Genomic DNA, 10,010 nt, shown 5'->3' with positions numbered 1-10,010 from the left:
ATGAGGAGCCCTAAGTGTTCATCCTATTCTTTAAACTCTCGAATAAGCCTCATCTCAGCCTCCCTTCTCATCCTGCTTTTGCAAAGATAAACCTTCATGGACCTTGGATTACCTATACCCTTTACCTTGAAACAGCCTGTTTATCTGAGTTCTCTATTTTTATCTGAGCTCACAGCTCACTTTTCTCTGTGGTTATCAAAGCTGCAGTCCTTGATAAAGTCAGTTCTGTTTTCCCTACCCTTGATCTTCATTTTGGTTAAACTTACAACCTCTTATCTGTCCCACTATTCTCTCACCCATTCCATCAATTCGTTCTAAAATTTGTTTTACGAAAATGAATGGTGAGTAACTGATATCCCTGAGTAAACATAAAAAAGCTTAGATGGAGTTTGATTTTTATTAAGCGTACACGTTGTTCATATGATAAAAGCAGTCTAAATCATTAAGTAGGGAACATGCCCATTTACAGAAACTGGCCAATAAGATAATCTTCATTTATTCATTTCATTCTGGATTTAGATGGTATTTCACACTATTTCAACCCAAATTGCTGATAACACTTAAATTTCAATGTTGCTTAATTGCTTAGCAGTGTTATGGAGTTGTAAAACCAATGCTCAGTGTAATGCGTGGCTTAGAGTTAACTCTAGGGTAGAAGGAATAGCACTGGATTTAGAGTAAAGAGACCGAAATTTAATCAAGGTTCAACCACCCACCAGGTTTGCTGTGATCTTGGGCAAGTCACTCAAACCACCTGCATCTTTGTCTATAAAATGGAAATAGAAATACCTATTTCAGTGGGTTGCTTTGAGAACTTAGATAGTGTAGCCAAAGCATTTGGCACATAGGAATTCTATTATTGTTATTTCAATGCAAATCAAATTTTAATTCTGCATTTATCTGACAGTAATGTGTCTATTAATGAAGATACTTAGGAGATTTGACAGGCTGTCTTTAGGTTTCTTACCACCAACCACCCCAATGTTTAAATTTTAATTTGAAAAAGCTTTTAGAAAATAATGTATTAATGAACTGAGATCTAAATATTAATGTAACTATCTATATAAACACATTAATATTTCGGTGGAGAGGTAAAGTATTACTAAGTTATTTAACTCAGGGGTTGGCAAACTTGTTTTGTAAAGGGCTAGAGAGTAAATAATTCAGGCTTTCCAGATCATATGGTCTGTTTCTCTCTCAACTACTCAACTCTTCTGTTGCACTGCAAAATCAGTTATAAACAATGTTTAAACCAATGGTCATGGCTGTTTCAACAAAACTTTATTTATGGAGACAGGAATTTTAATTTCACATAATTACCACATCACACAATCTTGTGAAGTTTTCCAACTGTTTAAGAATGTTAAAAAAAAAAACTTAGCTCAAGGGCCATACGGACACCAGTGGCAAGCCTGCCTTGGTCCACAGGTACTAGTTTCCTACTGAACACGCCATATCATTTACTGAATTGTTATGTTTATTTTTGTTGATCCTCCATACTTCCTAAAACATAAGATCCTCAAGTATAGGGTTCTTTGTCTGTTTTGCTCACTGATATATTCTGAATTCCTTGAACAGTGACTAGTATAAGGTGACCTAGCATCAGCTAGAGAGTAAATATTTGTGAAAGAATGAATGAATACAATGTTCTGTTCCGCAGCGAACTTTTTAAAATAGGAATTTCTAGTACTGCAAGCATTTTGAAGTGGTTTTTTTTTCACATATTCTCAGTCTTAGAGGATTAAAGATGTCAAAAGGTAAATTTTGACTTAATGATTATTACTCCAAACTAGGGTGATAATTTGAATCATGGTAAGAAGAGAACCATATGTCAAAGGTTATTAATCTATTTGTGTGTGGCCGTACAGAGTGTGCAATCATGGATAGCTACATAGAGATAGATATTTAGATTGGTGCAAAAGTAATTGTGATCTTGCCATTACTTTCAATACTTGTAATGGCTAAAATCGCAATTACTTTTACATCATCCTAATAGAAAGATAACAGTAGATAGATAAAAATATGCATAACTATTTTATAGACATACACAAGCTCTATTTTGATACCTATATTTGGCAGATATAATTTATTATGGATTTATATACATCATTATGCACATATAAAGTAGTTCTTTGAGTATGATACTTGTTTAATTAGGGAAGCTAAATTGTAATGACACCAATTAATCAAAAACTGAAAAATTATTAACTTTAGAAAAACTAACACTATTAAAATTACAGAGGTTGGGCTGGGCACAGTGGTTCACGCCTGTAATCCCAGCACTTTGGGAGGCCGAGACTGGTGGATCACGAGGTCAGGAGATCAAGACCATCCTGGCTACCACGGTGAAACCCCGTCTCCACTAAAAATACAAAAAATTAGCCAGGCGTGGTGGCAGGTGCCTGTAGTCCCAGCTACTCAGGAGGCTAAACAGGAGAATGGCATGAACCCGGGAGGCAGAACTTGCAGTGAGCCGAGATTGAGCCACTGCACTCCAGCGTAGGGGACAGAGCGAGACTCCATCTCAAAAAAAAAAAAAAAAAAAAAAAAAATTACAGAGATTAATTGGTTTTCTTTTAAAAGCACACATATTAGACCTAAAACCATAAAAACCCTAGAAGAAAACCTAGGCAATACCATTCAGGACATAGGCATGGGCAAGGACTTCATGTCTAAAACACCAAAAGCAATGGCAACAAAAGCCAAAATTGACAAATGGGATCTAATTAAACTAAAGAGCTTCTGTACAGCAAAAGAAACTACCATCAGAGTGAACAGGCAACCTACAGAATGGGAGAAAATTTTGGCAATTTACTCATCTGACAAAAGGCTAATATCCAGAACCTACAAAGAACTCAAACAAATTTACAAGAAAAAAACAGACAACTCCATCAAAAAGTGGGCAAAGGATATGAACAGACCCTTCTCAAAAGAAGACATTTATGCAGCCAATAGACACATGAAAAAATGCTCATCATCACTGGCCATCAGAGAAATGCAAATCAAAACCACAATGAGATACCATCTCACACCAGTTAGAACGGCGATCATTAAAAAGTCAGGAAACAACAGGTGCTATAGAGGATGTGGAGAAATAGGAACACTTTTGCACTGTTGGTGGGATTGTAAACTAGTTCAACCATTGTGGAAGACAGTGTGGTGATTCCTCTAGGATCTAGAACTAGAAATACCATTTGATCCAGCCATCCCATTACTGGGTATATACCCAAAGGATTATAAATCATGCTGCTATAAAGACACATGCACACGTATGTTTATTGCAGCACTATTCACAATAGCAAAGACTTGGAACCAACCCAAATGTCCATCAATGACAGACTGGATTAAGGAAATGTGGCACATATACACCGTGGAATACTATGCAGCAATAAAAAAGGATGAGTTCATGTCCTTTGTAGGGACATGGATGCAGCTGGAAACCATCATTCTCAGCAAACTATCACAAGAACAGAAAACCAAATACTGCATGTTCTCACTCATAGGTGGGAATTGAACAATGAGAACACTTGGACACAGGAAGGGGAACATCACACACCAGGGCCTGTCGTGGAGTCGAGGGAGAGGGGAGGGATAACATTAGGAAATATACCTAATGTAAATGATGAGTTAATGGGTGCAGCACACCAACATGGCACATGTATACATATGTAACAAACCTGCATGTTGTGCACATGTACCCTAGAACTTAAAGTATAATAAAAAAGAAAAATAAAATAAAATATCAAAAAAAATACCACACACATTGCAACATGATTATCTTAGGGCAATGTCAAGTGTCCTGTTGAATCTATGTTTGTCCTTAATAAACATAAGGTCCAAATCATTTACCATAAATCAAAATTCTCATTGGTGGCAGAAAGGAAGAGAGTATGTTTCTTCACAATAATATTTACATGGAACAATTCCCAGTAAAATATAACAAAATATATAACAAAATATAACAAAATATATTTGTGAAGTTAGTCTTTACATTTTAACAAGTAATATTGTCTACAAATATTTTTGAATGGATATTTTATATTATACATTATCATGCATAATGTTAGAGAAAACTTAGCATAATATCCCTATCTCGAGTATCCCAAGTAATCTTTTTTTTCTTTTTTTCTTTTTTTTTTTTTTTTTGAGACAGAGTCTCACTATGTCACCCAGGCTGGAGTGCAGTGGCGCTATGTGCAACCTCCACCTCCCGAGCACAAGCAATTCTCCTGCCTCAGCCTCCCAAGTAGCTGGGACTACAGGCACGCACCACCATGCCTGGCTAATTTTTGTATTTTCTTAGTAGAGACAGGGTTTCACCATATTGGCCACACTGGTCTCAAACTCCTGACCTCAAGTGATCCATCTGTGTCAGCCTCCCAAAGTGCTGGGATTACAGGCATGAGACACCGTACCTGACCTCAAGTATTCTTTTGATAAGGACAGATGGAATATATTCTGCTGTCAGAATTGTAGCTCATCTTTAATAAATTCAGTACTAGAGAAAACAATAAGTAGTTCTTAAATTTTTATACAATGGAGTCATTGCTGGGAGATTTATTTAAAGAGTATTAGCAAAACTCATAATTTAGAAGTTGCAAATCTACTGTTAGAGTTGCATGCTTGAGGAGAACAATGTAACCCACCTTTTAACTCAAGTTAATTAAAATGATTTTATATTATATGCAACAAAAATCTTATGAACATTTTTGCACTCCTTTTGCATCACAACAGTTCTCAATCCTCATCTTTTTGTGTTTCTGTTATCACAGCTAGAGAGCTTAGAAAATACAGTACTTGTTTTTCCTTTGAACTGGAAAAAGGCATTAAGATGAATGGGTTAAATAAAGAAAATTCCATGCAATGCTTTGAACATATTTAAATGTAACATCTAGTTCCCCTACTGGTAGTAATGTTATCCTCAAATGAGTGAACAGGATAAGAATACCTGAGTCACACCAGGCGTGCCTAGTAAATGGCACCTGCAGGTTAGGCAACAGATTGAAGTAATGCATGTAGATTAATTATTCCAAGGTTTACATTTTGAATCATAGAATCAGAGAGTATCAACTGTCATCTGTTCCCTTGGATACTGCACTCCCTTTCACGGAGCCATTGTTAGATTATTGTCCAGCCCGAAAATGAATATGTTTGGGCCAGCTATACAATACAGAAACCCTCTACATTGCTTCTCTGTACCTTTTATCCACTGGTGCTTATTTTGGCCTGAGCATTATACTGCAATGTTCTGAGAAAACATCAATTATTAAAGAAAAAGTGTGTGTGCTCAACTAATACATGAATAATTATTGCAATACATCAAATAATATGAAATATGTCAAGGTAACTGGGAAAGCCCCTCTCTTCATGCATGCACAGGCACGTGCGTGCATACACACACACACATCTCTTATGTTTACATAAAAAGGAATGTACTTTGTGGATTCTTTCTTGTCTTTTCCTCCTCCTTAAAATCATATCTTGACAGTTGCTCTGTGGCAGTATTTAAAGCTCTGTAACATTTATTTTAAAGGCTGCACCATAAATGTATCTTAATTTATTAAAATATCCTTACTGATGGGAAATTGGGTTGTTTTCCATTTCATAGTATAGATAGTACAGAATAAACAATTCTGCAGTGAACGTCTTGTGCTTACACCCTGTTTGTAATGTGTGACTGTTGCTCTAGGATAGATTCTTGGAAACAAAATCCTAGGTCAAAGGGGATGCACATGTGAAATCTGAAAATAGGGCTAAATTTTCCTTCAAAAGTGCTTTAACTATACATTTTCTGCTTGTTTCTATTTTATGCATTCTCCTTCACAACAGATACTAATCTTTTTGATGATGGTGAGTTATACGGATTAAAATGACACATTAGTGCATATTGAAGTTCTTTGAATATTAGTGTGGCATAGCACCTCTTCTTATAATTCTTGGAAATTTCTGTAATTCTTGCTCACTGAACTACCAACTACCAATTCTTTTCATTTATTTATTTATTTATTTATTTTTATTTTTTTGAGATGGAGTCTCGCTCTGTCGCCCAGGCTAGAGTGCAGTGGCCCGATCTGCAACCTCTGCCTTCCAGCTTCACGCCATCCTCCTGCCTCAGCCTCCCAAGCAGCTGGGACCACAGGTGCCCGCCACCACATCCAGCTAATGTTTTGTATTTTTAGTAGAGACGGGTTTACACCGTGTTAGCCAGGATGGTCTTGATCTACTGACCTCATAATCTGCCCACCTCGGCCTCCCAAAGTGCTGAGATTATAGGTATGAGCCACTGCGCCCGGCCCCAACTACCAATTCTTAATCTTCATTCATTTTTTCATTGGGTTTCTGCCATAGTTACCTTGGTAATGGTTCTATGTCTACTGTATTTATTAAAAATATTTTCTTTTAATTGTTCTTTGTATTTTTATAATTACATTTTAGCATCGAAGGATATTTAATTTTCCTTTAATCAAATCTGTCAATATTGCCATTAAGGCTTCTGGGGTTTCATTCTTACCTAGAAAGATCTTCCCTATCAAATATTATAAAGTTATTTTCCACTAATATTTCTTATTTGTTTAATTTTAGCGCTTGACAATCTGAAATGTACATATGATTCTATTCTGTGTGAATGTGTGTAGTATAAGAAAAGGGTTGAAGTTTATTAAAATTATTTATTAATATTTCACTTAATTTATAAAGAGTATTCAAAACATCATTTATTGAACAAACCTTTGATAGTAATATTCCAGTTTTATCACAAGTTATATACCTGATGAAGACTGTTTGGTAATCTAACGTGTATTCCATAGATCCATTATTTTCATTCATGTATATGGCACACTGTTTCTTTCATTGTAGGTTAACATACTTCGGGGGGATTTTGTAAGAGAATACCATCATCATTGTACTGGTTTTCAAAACTACCTTGGTTATTCTTTCATATATTTTTATCCATATGAAATATGCAATCAGTTCATATTTCATAAAAAATCTTTTGGCTGTTGATTGGTATCGCATTGAACATATAGAGAAACGTGTGTGTGTGTTTATTTGTATATATAAATATACAGAAGGTGAATAGCAGGAGGTAAAACACTTTACCAGATGCCAATCACTTATTCGCTAGGCCTAAGATGCCATCCTGTCATTGCACAAATATAGATTGAATACAGAGACTTACTTAGAGATGACTTAAATATATAAAACATAATGCTAGTATTTTAAACTTCTCATGGAAAGGATAATTGAGTGAGTTAAGTCCTATTGTCTTCTACATATTATATTGTCTTAATATGTCGTAACAAGCTACAGGGGAACACAAATTGTAATAAAAAAGTTGATTGAGCATGAAATAAGAAGAAAGAAAGTCCATTACTTAATTCAAATATTTAATGGCATAATGGATCCAGCTACTCAATGGAAATTGACAAACCACTTGGCTTGGACAGATAAAGTCCCTGTGCCAAGTTACCCTCTCCTGTGAGAATTCTTGGAGGCCTGTTAACAATATTTAACTTTTTTCACTCTTGTATTTCTAAATGAGTGGACACAAGTTTTCTTATAGATATTTTGCAGCCGTGAAGAATCTGATTGACTCTGAGTAACTGAAATCCTGATGAAGAGCAGCATCAATGGCTACATAGTGAATGCAGCTAAGAAGAAAATAGCTAGGAATAGGCACAGCACCACCTAGCCCACAATATCTGCCACATAGGTTCATGGCTCATCAGGTAATAGCAAATCTCACCAGCCTGGAGGTCACCTCCTGGCTAAGATAACTGGGAATATCAATTCTATAGTGTTAAATGTTATTATATCTAATTTACATTATTCCCAGGTTCTTGAGAAGGACTTCATTAGTTTTCTCATGGCATAGATATGTACTTATACTTTTTTCTTTCAAATTAGACTTCTTCAATTAATTAAAAAATAATTATCATATCTCCCATGGTATTATTTTATGTTTTGTGCACTTGTGTGTTTTTCAAATATTTTGATACATGATATGATGTCCAGACACACCTAGTTACTCTCTTTGGCTTGAACTTAAACAAGTTAGTGGACATCAAAAGCATGGAGTCCATAACTAGATACAGTGTCCCTAGTTAGCTAGTGTATTATTCTGTTTTCACACTGCTATAAAGAGCTCCCTAAGACTAGGTAATTTATAAAGAAAAAAGGTTTAACAGACTCTTAGTTCCACATGGCTGGAGAGGCCTCAGGAAAGTTACAATCACGGCAGAAGGCAAAGGAGAAGCAAGTACCTTCTTTACAAGGCAGCAGTAGAGAGAGAGAATGAGGGTGGAACTGCCTCACACTTTTAAACTATCAGATCTCATGAGAACTCGCTCACTATTATGTGAAGAGCATGGGGGAAATGACCCCCATGATCCAATCTCCTCCTACCAGGTTGCTCCCTCAACACATGTGGATTACAATTTGAGATGAGATTTGGATGGGGACACAAAGCCAAACCATACCAGCTAGAAGCGAGCTTGGTGTTAGTTAGCCAGCATGGGTCCCTACCCTTTACTTTGTCCACTCTATGCCCAGCCTATTCTCCTTTCTTTGACATAGTATGAAAAGAGCCCTGAAGCAAAACTTGGCTGGTATTGTTTGGGCCTAAATGTTCTTGTTCCTCCTAAATAATCCCATTGGCTGGTTATAGCTGAGTACACTAGTGAACACCTGGCTCAGGACATTTGCCTTAGAGAAATTAATTTCATGAATCCAAATTTATCCAAATTAAATTCATGAATCCAAACTTATCCAAAAAGATTATTTTCAGAAATTTGGAGTTGAAAACTAAAAAGGCAGAGACAATTTGATTAATTCAATGGTAGAAATGAAACATCTTATAAAACTAGGCCTAGACAAAGTCACATTGATATGGTTTGGCTCGGTGTCCCCACTCAAATCTCATCTCAAATTGTAATCCCCACATGTGGAGGGAGGAGACTGGATCATGGGGGTGGTTTCCCCTTTGCTGTTCTTGTAATAATGAGTGAATTTTCACAAGATTGAGCTGTTTACTAAGTGTCTAGCACCTCCCCCACTCTCCTGCCACCATGTAAGACATGCCTTGTTCCCCCTTTGCCATCCACCATGATTGTAAGTTTCCTGAGGCCTCTCCAGCCATGCAGAACTGTGACTCAATTAAACTTGTTTGTTTTATAAATTACTGAGTCTCAGAGGGTATCTTTATAGCAGTGTGAGAACAAACTAATACACACATGTAATTCAAAGCTCTGGCTCTATGAAGAAGCCAAAGAAGGGAACAGAGTGGTTCTTCAGAGAAAAGCTGGAGAAGGAAAGAGACTTGAAGAAAGAGGAGCTATCTGCCTCTGAGGGCTGTGAGGTAGAGATGGAGCCTTGACTCCTGCCTTTTCATTTGGCCATGAACTAAAAGTATTTTGTGGCTTGGATAAAATGCAAATGTTTTGGGTTTTGTCCATGGAAAGCTACAAGCTTTGCCTTTGCCCCATCAATAAACTCCCTTCTTATTTGAACTGCCTTGATAGGACCTTTCTTCTTTATAATCACATTATAAGTGTGTAAGTCAGGCATTATGAAAGTAGAGAAGGTAGCCACTGATTTTGCTTTGGAATATCACAGAATATTTCATTGAGAAATTAGCATTTGTACTGGTTCTTGAAGAGTAACACAAATTGATAAAACCATGAAGGGAATAATTCCATGCAGGGAGAAATAATGAAAAACTCTGGAATAACTAGAGATTGGTAAAGAAAGAGCTGATCACATTAGTTTCCTTAGATAGCCAAAGCCAGTTAAATTCCTACTAGCATTGGACAATGAACATGAGGTTTTGTTCAAAGACCAGAAAAAATAAGGGTACCAGGCATATGGATATCTAGAGAAAAGCCCTCTAGCTACAGCGAATAGTATGAAGAGAGCCCTGAGGCAGAACTTGGCTGCTATGATTTGAGAACTACCAGAAATCGATGAACAGGGGGAAGCATGGTTGAAAATGAGATCAGACAGAGCCTGATAGC

Source organism: Macaca fascicularis, chromosome 7, assembly GCF_037993035.2.
Source record: "Macaca fascicularis isolate 582-1 chromosome 7, T2T-MFA8v1.1".
Lineage (NCBI taxonomy): Eukaryota > Metazoa > Chordata > Mammalia > Primates > Cercopithecidae > Macaca > Macaca fascicularis.
Note: the sequence above shows the minus strand (reverse complement) of the source record.